Source organism: Polyodon spathula, chromosome 5 (genome assembly GCF_017654505.1).
Source record: "Polyodon spathula isolate WHYD16114869_AA chromosome 5, ASM1765450v1, whole genome shotgun sequence".
NCBI classification, from domain to species: domain Eukaryota; kingdom Metazoa; phylum Chordata; class Actinopteri; order Acipenseriformes; family Polyodontidae; genus Polyodon; species Polyodon spathula.
In genome coordinates this window covers 7766667-7780937 of record NC_054538.1, presented here as the reverse complement: position 1 = coordinate 7780937, position 14271 = coordinate 7766667, and positions in this window count along the sequence as shown.

Genomic DNA, 14271 nt, shown 5'->3' with positions numbered 1-14271 from the left:
GCTGTCAAGACCGAGAATAGTTTTGAGACATATGGGTGTTACCTACAGTGGATTGAGTCTGTAAAAATGAAATTTGCTTTGATCAACCCGTGGTGGAACTGTTTTAACTCCAATCAAGGCAAATCTGTTCACCTCTAGTTCTTATAATTATTTCTCTTGTATAAAGATCCCACATGTCTAAAAGAAATAAAATAAAAGGAAATAAAAACAAGAGATCTTTCATTTGCATGTGCTATTTATAAAGAAACATGAAAACGTTTATTGGTTATTTGAACACTCATGTTTTTTTATGTTCTTTTGGTTTCAAACACACAGCCTAATGTTCCCTTTCAATTTGAGTACTATCACCAACAATACTTTAGGGAACAGCATACCAAAGCTGTAGCGAAGGAGCATGATCGGAGACAGCAGACGAGGGATGTCTCGAGACCGCAAAACCATGGTTAGCGGTAGGAGCGTGCAACCTCAAGGACCCTTGTGCCTAATGAAGGCATAGAGGGATCTACCACATTAAGTTGGTAGAACCTGGTGAAAGTATGCAGGGCAGCTCTGATGTAAAATACTCGGTGAATACCTGACCTGTGGCAGGCATACCCCAAAAGTATTGTCGGTAGTTGTCTTCGAATTAAAAGGGAACACAAACAACATGACAAATATTTTTTTCTTACATTACTACAACATTGAAATGACACATTATTCAAAAGTTAACATTATTTTCATTGCCACGCATTTGCACCCGAAAAAAATACAAGGACTGACTGAGGCTCAGAGCACCGTGAACATTTCTTTGATATTTTGCATTTACTTTCAATTTCCGTCTTAAGTGTCTTGTGAAATTTGTCATTGAAGTGATCTGATGGAGTACAGTAGTAGAAGGTTAATAGTTCATGCTTTGTAAAAACACAGAATGCTAAATAAATACTTCCTGGGCTAAGATTTAGCTAGTGTGCTGTAAAGAGGCCATGCATAACCCAAAGATTCTCTATAAATCATTGGGTGTACACTATCGCTCCTCTGGGGTCTTTTGCTACACCATAATATAAATATCCTTATCTACTTTTGTATGTTTATTTTTGACTTGCAGGACCTGAACCCGGTTTCAGCCTGATTGACCCGTGCTTAACCTAAGTAACATAAAATAACCCCAAAAAAGCTCATTTAACCCAATAAGCTAATAGTAAAGCACATGCTGGTATACATAAGCCAGCCAGCCAAACAATTAAAGCTAGTTCCCAGCTTGGAACCAGCTACAACCAAACCTTAGTGTGAATTTTATGCATTTTTTTTCCTCCTTGCTTTTGAGACATTTCTTAAAATTATATTCACTTTGAGAATGCAGAAGATTAAGAAGCATATTTTTGGTTTTGTATACCAAAGTGGAAGTCTCATAGTGCATTCAATTATACGCATTATAAAAGCAATAGATTTCAAAGACGACATTTGCCTCCGCCCTGTGTGTTGTCATTAGCCTGTGTGCACATTTATCAAATCTGCCCTAGAGGCACAACTGTCTTGGAGGCAGATGTGCCTCACACACAAAACTGATTTACAAAAAGAGTATGCATGTGTGCTATCAATTCTCCCATTGATTATGGACACTGGATCCTAACATCTGAAATATTGCTTGAAGACCACACACACACAAATGTATAGTGATGCCACCCTAATAATAATAATAATAATAATAATAATAATAATAATAATAATAATATGGAAAAAAGCCGAAAGCAATTTGGTTATAATGGAGAATCAGTTATGTGAATGCTATTCTTTATCAGTTGTCTGTTTTGAAGTCATGACATTAACAAATGAAGACATTTTAAGAAGTTGATGTTGCCAAGTATTTGAGCACGCCAGACAGAATTTTGGTTAAACAGAGACAGAGTAGCAGGGGTGTGTGCATATATTATTCATACAGTGTGCAGTGTTGGGTACGTTACTGAAAATAGTAACTTATTGCTTGTTACTCATTTCTTTAGAAAAAAGTAATATAATGTCTATGGAAGGATGGTAAAAGAAGTGAAATCTGGCCTACCGACAGATGGAGGCACAAGAGTAACTCACACAGAGTAACACAAGAGTAACTCGCACGACCATACATAGACGGAGCATGTCTTAAGCATCGAGTCCAATTGTGCTGGCCATCTTGGGAAGGTTGGAAGCACAAGTGTTTCTGGTTGGCTGTGATGGATTGATAAAGGCGTGGCCAGGGATATAAAAGGGGAACTGTGTGGACTAGCAAGGGTTTCCCTAGGTGGAGGAGGAGTTGTAGGAGTGTGCAGCGGGTTGTGCGAGACTCTGACAGAGCGTACTGTGTAGTGTTTCCTGAACCAAGCTTGTAGATCCAGGGAGAAGTATCACTGGAGACGAGTAAGAAAGAGAGAGCACAGCGACCACGGTGAGTAGACGCACAGCCACATAGGAGAAGCATGACCTGGTTGTAATTGCAACATTGAAAACAACTGCAATGTTGCTTCAGTATTGCACTGAAGCTAAGAGACTTGTGTGTGTTATTTCCATCACTTACCAATCCCAATCACATTTGGTGTTAGAACTGGGACTTGGAACTAGCTTGGATGATGGCGGTACATCCGGAGCTGCTTAAAATGACCCCTGAGCATGGCCTCATGATATATGGATTGTTAAGCTTGCGCTGTGTCTCAGTGGCGAGGCACAGGCGGTCTATTGGGCTTTGGACACCATGGAGGCACAAAATTATGACTGTATTAAAAAAGTGATGATGCATCACTTAGGGATGACCCAGAGACATATCACCTTTGGTTTTGAGGATTTCAACTGGAGGAGGGGATGAAACCCTATGTGGTGGCCCAGAAACGTATGCACCTTTTTGTTGCAGATTGATGGAGCATGAAACCTGGACTGTACACCAGGTGGTTAGCAGCTGCTGCAGGGCCTACTGGGAGCCATGAGTATGTGAGTGCGCCACCACCAACCAGCCACTGTAGAAGAGACAGTTTGTCTGGTAGAGGCACACCAGGATGCAACAGTTGCTGAGGTCCAGGAGTCTAGGGCCACGCCAAACCAAAGAGGTCCTGGGGAATCCCTTAACGGCCAAAAGCAAGACGTAAGATAAACTCCAAGGGCGTTCTACCATGGACCTCCAAGACTAGTCCCAGATGGGTTAGAGAAAGTGCTCTTACCCCAGCGGGTCAGATCCACCATGCCCACCCATTTGTTTCCACCTCCCCTTTAATGTTTAAGGTGCCATGACCCAGGCCACAAGATTGCTGTCCACAAATCAGCTGTGACCTGGGATGGGTGACAGGTTTGGTCAGGTTTGGTTTTACACCCATGTTTAAAAGTAATTTTGTTCAATATTCCCTTAAATAACTTTGGCTAAGTATTATTTAGCAAATTTAAACTGCAAAATGAAGGCTATACAAATCTATAAAAATTGTTGCAATTACGATGTGAACACCTCTTAGGCCTTGTGGCAGGGTATGTTAGCAATAATAACCTCTTTTAAACGATTAGGATATTTGCCAATGAGCTTTTGGTACAATTCTTTAGTGATTTTTGACCATTCTTCAATGTATAATTGTTCCAGTTCATTCAAATTCTGAGGCTGTGAACCAAAGGGACGATGCAGAGATTACGAGTGACCTGCTAATCGTAATGCAAATAACCACTAAACTACTGCTGACAGCTTGTTAGCAGAGGCGAACAACATTTTATCATTATACAATGAAGCTGTGAATAGCCTTGTCCACGCTATATTAAATAAATAAATAAATACAAATATAAAAAAAAAAAAAAATGTACTAAATCCGTAATACGTGAGGTATAATTTTACAGCAAAATTAATGTTACTCTTTTACATTAAACTGACTTCATAATCCAGACAAATGTAAACATAGCACGTTGAAAATGTGTGCTAAGCTGCAAGGTTTGGAGAAGGCATATCTCTAAAGGCTGCGTGTGACGTCAGAAAGACAGCAGCCAAGCGCAGCAAGCTCTGGGTAACAAACAACGAGGCAATTGAAACGTGTATTCTGTGTCGTTGACAGTTTCCTTCAAAGTCATTATCAAAATACAGTATCGGTTCACAAAAATATCTTCCTCAGACACTTTGATAAGGCTGCAAGTACAATCGCTTGATTTCGAAGAAGCATGTTTGCAGTTGAAAAACTGCGTTAATCGGTGTATAACCGAATTACGATAATTGCGGTTTAGAATAAAAGCAACGGTATTAGTACCGTAATGTATCTAAACCGCGGTAAACCGAAAAACTGATATACCGACCCATCCCTGCTTTGTACATCATCAAACTCTCATCAATGCTAATATCTTTCTCTGGCACATATAGATCAGAAAACATTCTTCGCAAATTTTCAACCACGCCCTATATATTCCACAGTTTTTTGTATGGTTGTGTATTGCTGTTATAAGCATTATTATCTGTGAACTGAAAGCACTTCATCACTAGAATAAATCAGTTTCTACTCACTGGTGTGTGAATTGTAGATTGTTTTGACCAGAACCAGTCATGACAAGGTTTCCTTACAACCCCTTGTAACATCAACAAAGAAATAAATATGCCCAAATAAATACGCCTGTAGTAGGCATACATTTTTACTCTCTGAATGCGGCCAATCGACTGTTTTTCTAGTCATGTGCAGCAAATCTGCTTGTCTCTGTTGTTATCAACATCTGCCAGTGAAGAACATAACTGTAAACTGTAGTAGCATAAATTATGCCTATTGATTTAGTGTAGCACTTCAAAAAGATGCGAGAAACTCTGCAAATATTCAAAGAACCCCCAGCACACTATGTCAATGGGAGTGACAAAACTTGACTCACTTGCACTCCATGTTGAAATCGGGGGATAAGCAGCTGGGCGGTTAACAGTTTTTATCCTTTTGTTACCAGTAATAAGTGTCGAATTACAAGTAAAGTGTGGTGTTGAATTAAAAAATTGAAAGTGGCAGGATGCATGTATTTTATATGGAGAAAATCTGGTATCAAGACTGTCTGTCGAATTAAGTGAAGGTGTCGAGTTTCACTGGAAGTTTGGTGAAACAATAGTTCCAGTATATTGGGCCTCAAAAGTCCTGTAGGTCCTGTACTTAATCCAAGTCGCCAAACACTATCCCGGTTGAACGCCAACAAGGAAGGATAAAGTTGAAGGTGACAGATCCAAAAACATCCAAATCTGTCGGTTTGTTCCTGTGTAATGCTTGTATTTAGCTCCCTTCAGGCTTGGTCTCCCCCTCTCCAGCACCACGACACAGGATCCTGTAATGGAAGAACAAACAGCACTTGATCTCCACAGTCCCTTTGTGTCCCTCGTCATTTATCACATACACCCCGACCTCAGTCTTCCCTACTCTGGTTTTAAAAACTTGTCTTTCCATGCCCTGGAGATCCTAACACCATGATTTTCCTGGCCTAACATTTGGTCTATTTCGTAATAATATGGGAACTACAGAACCCTTAAAAAAACAAACAAAGAAAAAAACTTCTGTACATTTGTGGCAGAAGACCCCTGCACGTGAAAATGTGTTTGTTTGTGTGTTTTTGTAATTGTTTAATTAAATAATTGTTTGCTAGCAGGTGCTTGATTGGGACTTGCTACCTGCTGTGCTTGGTTGAGGGGAAGGGCAGCAAGTGATTGGCTGTGCTGGTCCTCAATCAACAGATGGGCTGATCTTGACTGAGTGTCTGTCAGTTAAAAAACATCCAGCCGAGAAACAGCAGGAGTTGTCATTTGAATACTGGCTCATAAGTAAGTTTAGGGGATAGTGATCCCAGGTAATGTAGAGCAAGGGTTACGTAGCTGGTTCCTGGAGCAGGACTCCTCGTTTATAAGGCCAGCGCAAGCCCTGTGTGGCATATTTTATTCATAGTTTTGTACTTTGTTTTATTTTGACTTTTGTACAACTTACTCTGTGTCCTCTGTGCGTTACCATCGCTGGTAACGTCACATGACCCATTTGTTTCCTTTCTGTTTGTATAAATAAATCCTGCACGCCTATGCTGACGTTTCAACTCCAACTCCTTGCCTCTGTCATGCATATCAGTGGCTACCTACCCACGTGACACGCTCACCCTGTCACAACAACCAAGCAGTATGTCTTCAATCTCACATTGTCACTTTGGCTGCTCTCCAAGGAACATCTACACATAAAATAAATCTTAAACTTAAATTTCAATTTGACCCGGAACCTTTAACAGCATATCAAATCCTAACCTTTAAGTCACTAACAGACTGCAAAATTGCTATTCCAACCCTTTCCAACAAATGCTAAGTGAAGATGCTAATCGTGTGATCAGTCTGCTCTTCAATGATCAAGAGAATGGATTGAAAAACATATTATATAACCAGTTTTGCTTTTTACCTCCAGCTCAATTAGAAGCTTTGTTTCCAGTTTGTCCACAGTCACCGTTTCCCTGGACAGTATTTTTTTTTTGTTTTCAGTCTAACAGAATGGAATATTAATCAGACCTGGGTACTGTGTGGTTAATTTTGAACTATGGTATACAATGTTTAGAACCATACTAGATGATTCTCTTTCTGTGTAGAGCATGGACACTGAGTTTGTGATATAATGTCATACCACAATGATTTTTTCCGCTCAAGAAAAACTTAATAAGTAGGTGATATGAATCTTTTTTTTTTCTCATTAAAATAAATGTACTGAGATACTGAGCCCAGCAGTCTGACATACTGTGTGATTGACAGTGTTATTTATTCATCTGTGTTGTATGCATAAGCATGTTATTTGTTGAAAGATGTTAATTACTGATCCCATGAAAAATGTCTGACACATATTCCACATATACACAATTTTGTCTGCTGTCTGTCAGCTTTAACATTACTGTTCTACAAAACCTGAAGAAAAAGAACAACAATGATTATCCATCTTCTTGTCAAACTCATCCTTGGAAACTGGGTAAAGTCAGGTTGTTGTCTGCTTCTATGTGCAGACTGTTGTTTGAGATATTTGTTTTTTACTATAATCAATTAATGATGATTATACAGTGTACAGATATTGACTGTAGTCTGTGCTATTGATTAGGAGCTCTAATACAATCACAAGACTGCAAGGCATGTTTAGAGATTCAGCCCCAGCTCTTCTGTAATAATACACTCCCCCGACTCATTAAAATGAATGAGGACTGGTCCTCTTGATTTGACATGCCAAGACTCAGCTTTAGGGGCTGCACTTTTAATGCCTTGCATGACTGTCTCTGCTTTACTTTTAGTGCATAATTCATATTACTTTATGAAAAATGTCTTATTCATCAACGTTATGTGCAGCGAATATCTCTACCACTGTTAAAAGTCCCTTTCGTGTGTGCTTCCTGTATTATGAAGCCCAATTGAAATAATTTCACATATACACCTAATAATATAAATATTTGTATTGTTTGCAGTTTCTGGACCGAAATAGAGAATGTTATGTTGAGAAGTTAAGGTAGGTTATTGTATTTTTTTTATATATATCACACCTTTATATATTTACTGTTTAATTGTCACATTGTGATATTTTTGGTGTTTTATTTTAATTAATTTCTAAAGCATTGTTTTAATTATTTTGCCTTTGAGAATAATAATAATGGGTTTAATTTGGTAAGCAGGAAGCACCCTATACCAAATGCAGTAGGAAAATGCATCAAAACTTTGCCATGCTGGTAGTACTCAGAGCACCAGTCAGTTCAAATATGAGTTTGAAACTCAACTGTCTGTAGTACCAACCACAGAAAGAAACCAACAAATCAAGTGTATGTCACCATTCGTGATGGTGATGTCACCAAAATATCATCTAAATTGTCAGAATGCCCAAGGCTACTAACATTATAAACTAGTGTTGAAATTGGAGTCCCATAAACACAAACATTTAGCAACCTACACCCAAGCTTAATGAATGTACTGCTACTTGATTTGTAACCCCCTGAAATCTATTGTGTGGTGTTTAGCAAACAGTCCTGTCTTGTTGTAGTCATTCATGTGAGCAGTAATAATAACTCCAAAGGATCGATGTCTTGTTTGTCTGCAGGCCTGTTTACTAATTATTCACTGACACTTTAGGAAAGAAACTATGAGTGGTGTTATGATTTTCCTTTAAATTGTTGAAGCATGGTCAAATAAAGCCTCTCTTTACAGTCGTCACCTAAACTTAGCAGTAAACTGATTTTTACAGCCAATAAGCCCCAGAAAAGATTTTGTTCTGTCTGTCTAAAGCAAGCACATATGTTCAGTTCCATTAGTGACCAGTTAGTAATTCCACTGCATTGCAAAATAATAAAGGGCAGTCACAATTAATTTGCACAGCAACTCTTTGCAAACTAATCTTTTGTGACCTAATTATCAAGTGGGTTTAGCAAAATAAATTGTAACCTATTTAATTGCCAATTCAGTAGAGAGTTGCAAACTTTAACTCTCTAATTAGTCCAAATAAATGGCTTTAGTTGCAAGCAGAGTAATCTATCAATCCAGCATATCAAATAACGTGTGTGTGTGTGTGGCAAAATAAAATCCTTCTAAGCCATCACTGAGGTCCAAATAACAAGATTGTTTTGGCCAACTACCCATTCATATGCATAAAGATAATTTCCAATGAAAGCACTAATTACCAGAATAAATACAATGTATTAATGCTAAAGGTTAATTGTCAACCCTACTCCTAACTATACATTGGAAATTCCACTTGCACTTGATTGGAATGAAATGTATTTTATGAAAGATGGACAATATGCCACATACTTGCATTCTTTACAAGGGAACCTATAATCCTTCATTTAGTTTTTATTAATATTATCTTGTGGTGGGCAACGATATGAAAATTGTATATCGATATCGTACACGTATTTCGATGCTGATATTGATCATATTGAAGTCTTCCAAAACAGAGAAATAGAATAACAAATTGCAATATCAAACATATATAGGCATTAACATGTGTTTACATAGGAAAAGCAATAACGTATTTTAACTTAGTGATGCTTTGCTTCACAATATCCAAGTAGGAAAAGGTTTTCTTATATTGTTTTACTATGTCATCATCAAACTTCACTGCGCACAGACTTTTCTAACCAATCTGGAAGTAATTGAACTTTCAGCTGCTCTGCGTATAAATGCTGACTCATGACACCTCTAAAAGGATTAAGTATGTGATCAAGCAGAATTTTGCATTATTTTCTAGTTGTTTTGAAAGTATATTGCATTTATAATACAGAAAGTTCACATTTTAAAAATACATTAATAATAATGGACAAAATGCAATGAACCGCTGACTCATGCAAATATCTCAAAATAATGCAGCATGCAAAGAGCTTTTGGTACCTAAACACCAATCAATGGAATACAATGGTTAAATAATGCTTTAGTGTGTGGTGTTTGCCTATGAGACTGACAATGATTGGTATGCATAGGGTTTTATGTATCTTAATGTAAAATAAACCTGATTATACTCCATTGGTATTTTTAGCAGTATTAGCAATAAAAAAACAATGTCTCTGTGAGCATACATTAACTTTTTAATCCCACAACATCGAAATATGGAAATTATTATCGCTATCGAACAATATTGATATTGGTGCCCATCACTATTATCATATATTTCAATAATAAATTCCCAAAAGAATAATGTCTATGTGTCAGTCTGTATAAGAGAGTGTGTGGATGTATTGAGATGGTGCCTTTTTTTTTTTCTTTACATAAATATGCAATCTAATTTAACTCTTACAGTTCCCTAAAAAATAATCAAGGCCATTGGGTTTGCAGCCTTTGGAAATCCAAGTGTGATATGCAAACTGTAATAATTGCACCTTAAATCAACCTAATCTAATCCATAACAGATTTTAAATTCATTCTTTGATTACCCTTTAAGAAATGATCTACTTACTAAAGAAACCTATTGTATTTTATCACAGTTATACATTTTGCATAACATCTCTTCACATACATAAAGGCATTAAAACATTTACCCAAACATAAGAAACAGTATTTTAGATGTTTTATTGATAATGACAGTGCACTATTACCCAATTCATACATTTTAAAGGGGAGTCTCAAGAAAGGGAGTCATAAGAGTCCACTCCTTAAGAGGGTGGTTCTTCCTTGACCGGCTTGAGACATGCATGGAGTCCTATTGAGAAGGTCACATTGTGGCTGCTTATGATACTGCTGCTCTGTGGGCAAACAGCTTTGCCAATCCTTGCATTTAAAACCTATTAGTCATGCTGTCCAATTTTAATTTGTGAGCATAAACATATACAACAACTCACTGTTATAATCAGTAAGTAATCAGCAAAAAAATGAGCTACCCTGTTGTTTTCTCTGCAACTGTAATACATCTATTGTACTGATAACAGAAAGGAAAATAACAAGGAGCCAAACATTTGTGGAAACTTCAGTCTCTTATTATCTGAGGTTTTGCTTGGTGTATAATTATATTATCTTTTGTTTGATTTCTCATGTCAAACAAATCAGTGACCCACAGTAACAATTCATTGAAAAAGACTGACAGAGGTGCAGCCCAGTAATTATCTCTCGCCAGCTCGTTATGGCTAAGCACTGGCTAAGGGCCAGCTTTGTCTTAATCCCATCAACCCAGTTTGTAGGAAGGGTCAGGGTTCACTAACTGCCTTCACAAACACAACATTCACTTATTAAACAACTGCTCTCAAACCATTTGTTCTAATTCTGGAGCAAACTAGGCCATTATGATTATTTCTTAACAAAAATAAAAAAATAAAGAAAGAAAGAACTGGAATGAATAATGATACATTTTGTTCCATGAGTGATATTAAGCTAATTTTTCTCAATTAAGGCCCAAAGGTTAACAAATGTTCACATCCACACAACACAAAATGGAAATTATAGATCAACTCAAATAAGAGACATACAGTATAGATTTGTAATCCTGTTGGAATTTATCATTGATTCAAAAGATGTAAAAACTAATTTAGGAATTACAAAAGCGGAGTGAAAAAGTAAACACCCCAGTTGTTTTTGTGTTACATTTCAACACTACCAGAATATTTTGAAATATTGTCACTGCCCTTTAAGGTACTTTAGCCCCAAAAAGTAGTGGGCTACTTGTCACCTAAGAGAGCTGCCAGTCATTCTGTTTATGCAGGTCCAAACATGGCAGCTGTGATGCCACTATCATGCCTGTCATCAATTAACACCTATTTTAAGAAGCTAAGGATTTGTTGGTATGCAGTGACTGGGTTATCCTCATTATTAAACTATTAAAACAGGCCTTTTTTCAAAAGCAAACTAAGGTCCCTGACAATTTTTCCTTCAAGCCTAAAGGAGCGGCTAAGCCAACATGACGCTCCCAGTGTCTTTTGATGCAATTGCAGGTCACTAAATGCCATTGCAGGAACCAATGGTTTATTTCAGATTCCCATGTGCCATTACAGGTGTGAGAAATACTTCCCGGGCTTTCTCACCACTCCCTCTTCCCCTACAATATTCAGCAACCGTAAATACAAACAGCACAGAAAACAGCACTATAAACAGCTTCAGTAATACAATATAAACTAGAAATGTACTTAGCTGTGTGGTGTCTTGCTGGGGCTTGGTCCGGTGGAGCTTGTAGAAGTGTCTTAGCTGGATGTGGCCAGATTGAATCGGTAGTAACTATCTGCAGAACGTGGATACACACAAGAGTTTATTAAATTAAGCATTTTTTTTTTTTTGCTGTAGACCTTACAGTTATATTATTAAAATAATTAATATAATTGTGAGAAGCAAATACTAATCGAGTCTGATTTAAACAGTAAGAGAAAATAACATGTAAGAGTTTGCATGACCACGTTTGTTTTACTGTTAAGAAACAAGCCTGTGGTAACCTGTTTATTTAGATACTTCGGTGCAATTTTGTATAAAATTTCAAAATAACCTACTTTAGTAAGTTATATAAAATGTTTACAATGTTTATTTCTGTCCTCTATTTCCTTTAAAGATGTAATTAGTATTGTTAGACCATCTCTATTTCTTAATTACATCATGGAGATCTGGCAAACATTAATCTAGTGGCCGTGATGGCACCTCTGGGGCTATATGTATTGTGTATGTATTTTTACTTATTGTGTGTAACTATTTTAAGGTTGATGCAACAAGAAGGAATTGGTTATTTTAAACTTGTAATTTTACAGCAGTAGTATTACTACTGCGTATTGATTCTGATGGACAGTTTGTTAATGAGAGAGCCTGACCGGTCTAAAGTATCAGTTGATTGGTGGTAGTTAATTCATTACATTTAGTATTCGTGCACTTTATATTTTTGGATTGTGGAAGTCTTTTTTCTGTGTGAATTCATATTTGAGATTTGGTTGGTTTATTTTTTTTTTTATTTTCACTGATATTTGTGTTTTGTAGTACGCGCTGTTGCTAAGGGCTGAGCCTTTTTACTCGTCACCTGATTGTTGCTGAATTGAAACAATTGCTGCTACATTTAAATCATTGCTGCTACACTGAAACTATTGCTGTTAAATAGAATAGTTGCTCTTTGTGATAATAAACTTTTCTAAACTTTTAATTGGTCTCTTGGTCATGTGCTTGGGAGTGATGCTGGTAATTTTATAAATCCTTGCTCAACAAAAAAAAAAAAAAAAACCTTAACAAGGATTTTCCGCATCTCCCTATTACCATCCTGGGAGTGACATAATGGCTACAACTACATTTCTTTATAGGTGTGAAAACCTGTTACACTTTCACATCAAAATAATCTTATCAGAAGTTTGTATAGCAATAAACCTCTTAACGAAACAATTTAAATCAGACCATATGTACCTGCAACGTACAGCACATATTTTACAACGGCAGGTAATGGAAATGTTATTTAATATGGGTAAATTATAAAAGCATATATCAACACTCATCCTTTCACTTGTAAACTGTAGCTTTATTTAAAAGGATAATATACAACACGTATTCATTAACATTTTCATATCATTAATATTATTTACCGTATCTTAATGTTAGTATATGTAGGTACATATGATTACACCATGTACCTAATAACCAAACTTTAACACAGGTTGCTACTGTAGCATTCATTTGATGTTCTGGACCCCACACTTCATCATCACCACCTAGGGCCCCACACAGCATAAGGCTTACCATGGCCAAACCGTAAAGATGTTAAAAAGGTGTGTTTCCTATGCAGATCTGTAGAGATTTCATTTTTATGAAATTGAATTTGCCAAACAGAATACAGGGAGGTTTTAAACATTGATATGCCATCAACATTCCAGGTCAGTGAGAAGTCATTCTCGTTAAATTAAAGTACAAGAATATAAATAAATCCTTCAAGGATGAGATGCTAATTTTCCTTTATATTTAAATTGTTTTCTATATAAAATATGTTTGTGAATGTCAACAAGATGTGCATGCTTTATAATTGAAACCTATGCAAATATAAGATATTGCTGCTCTAGAAAGAGTGCAAAGAAGAGCGACCAGAATTATTCCGGGCTTAAAAGGCATGTCATATGCAGACAGGCTAAAAGAATTGAATCTGTTCAGTCTTGAACAAAGAAGACTACGTGGCGACCTAATTCAAGCATTCAAAATTCTAAAAGGTATTGACAGTGTCGACCCAAGGGACTTTTTCAGCCTGAAAAAAGAAACAAGGACCAGGGGTCACAAATGGAGATTAGACAAAGGGGCATTCAGAACAGAAAATAGGAGGCACTTTTTTACACAGAGAATTGTGAAGGTCTGGAATCAACTCCCCAGTAATGTTGTTGAAGCTGACACCCTGGGATCCTTCAAGAAGCTGCTTGATGAGATTCTGGGATCAATAAGCTACTAACAACCAAACAAGCAAGATGGGCCGAATGGCCTCCTCTCGTTTGTAAACTTTCTTATATTCTTATGTTCTTATGAAACACATATTGTATTTCTTTTTTACATTTGTTTATTCTGCATTCCTCAATATACTTGACATGCAGATTTATTATAGTTAGTGAAAGAGATGGTGGCCTTGTGGCAGGACATACAGAATGTGTCCATCTTCAAATTAGTTAATAGTTTGCCAATTTGAGGACAGCCACATGTATAAAAAATGTAGCAGCTGAGCACTGTGCGAGTGAAATAGGGTTTAAGAGGATAAGAGGAATGTAGATCGAGAGATTCATCACAAAGTAAGATACATAATTGCTGTCCAGTTGGCTGCATTCTGGACGATATTTGTTTTATTTTCCGTGTTCTGTTTGTTTGGCCATCATGCCTTTTTGTTTGTGTATTGATGTTTTGTTATTTTTGGTTATTTATTTAATAAATGGGAGCGC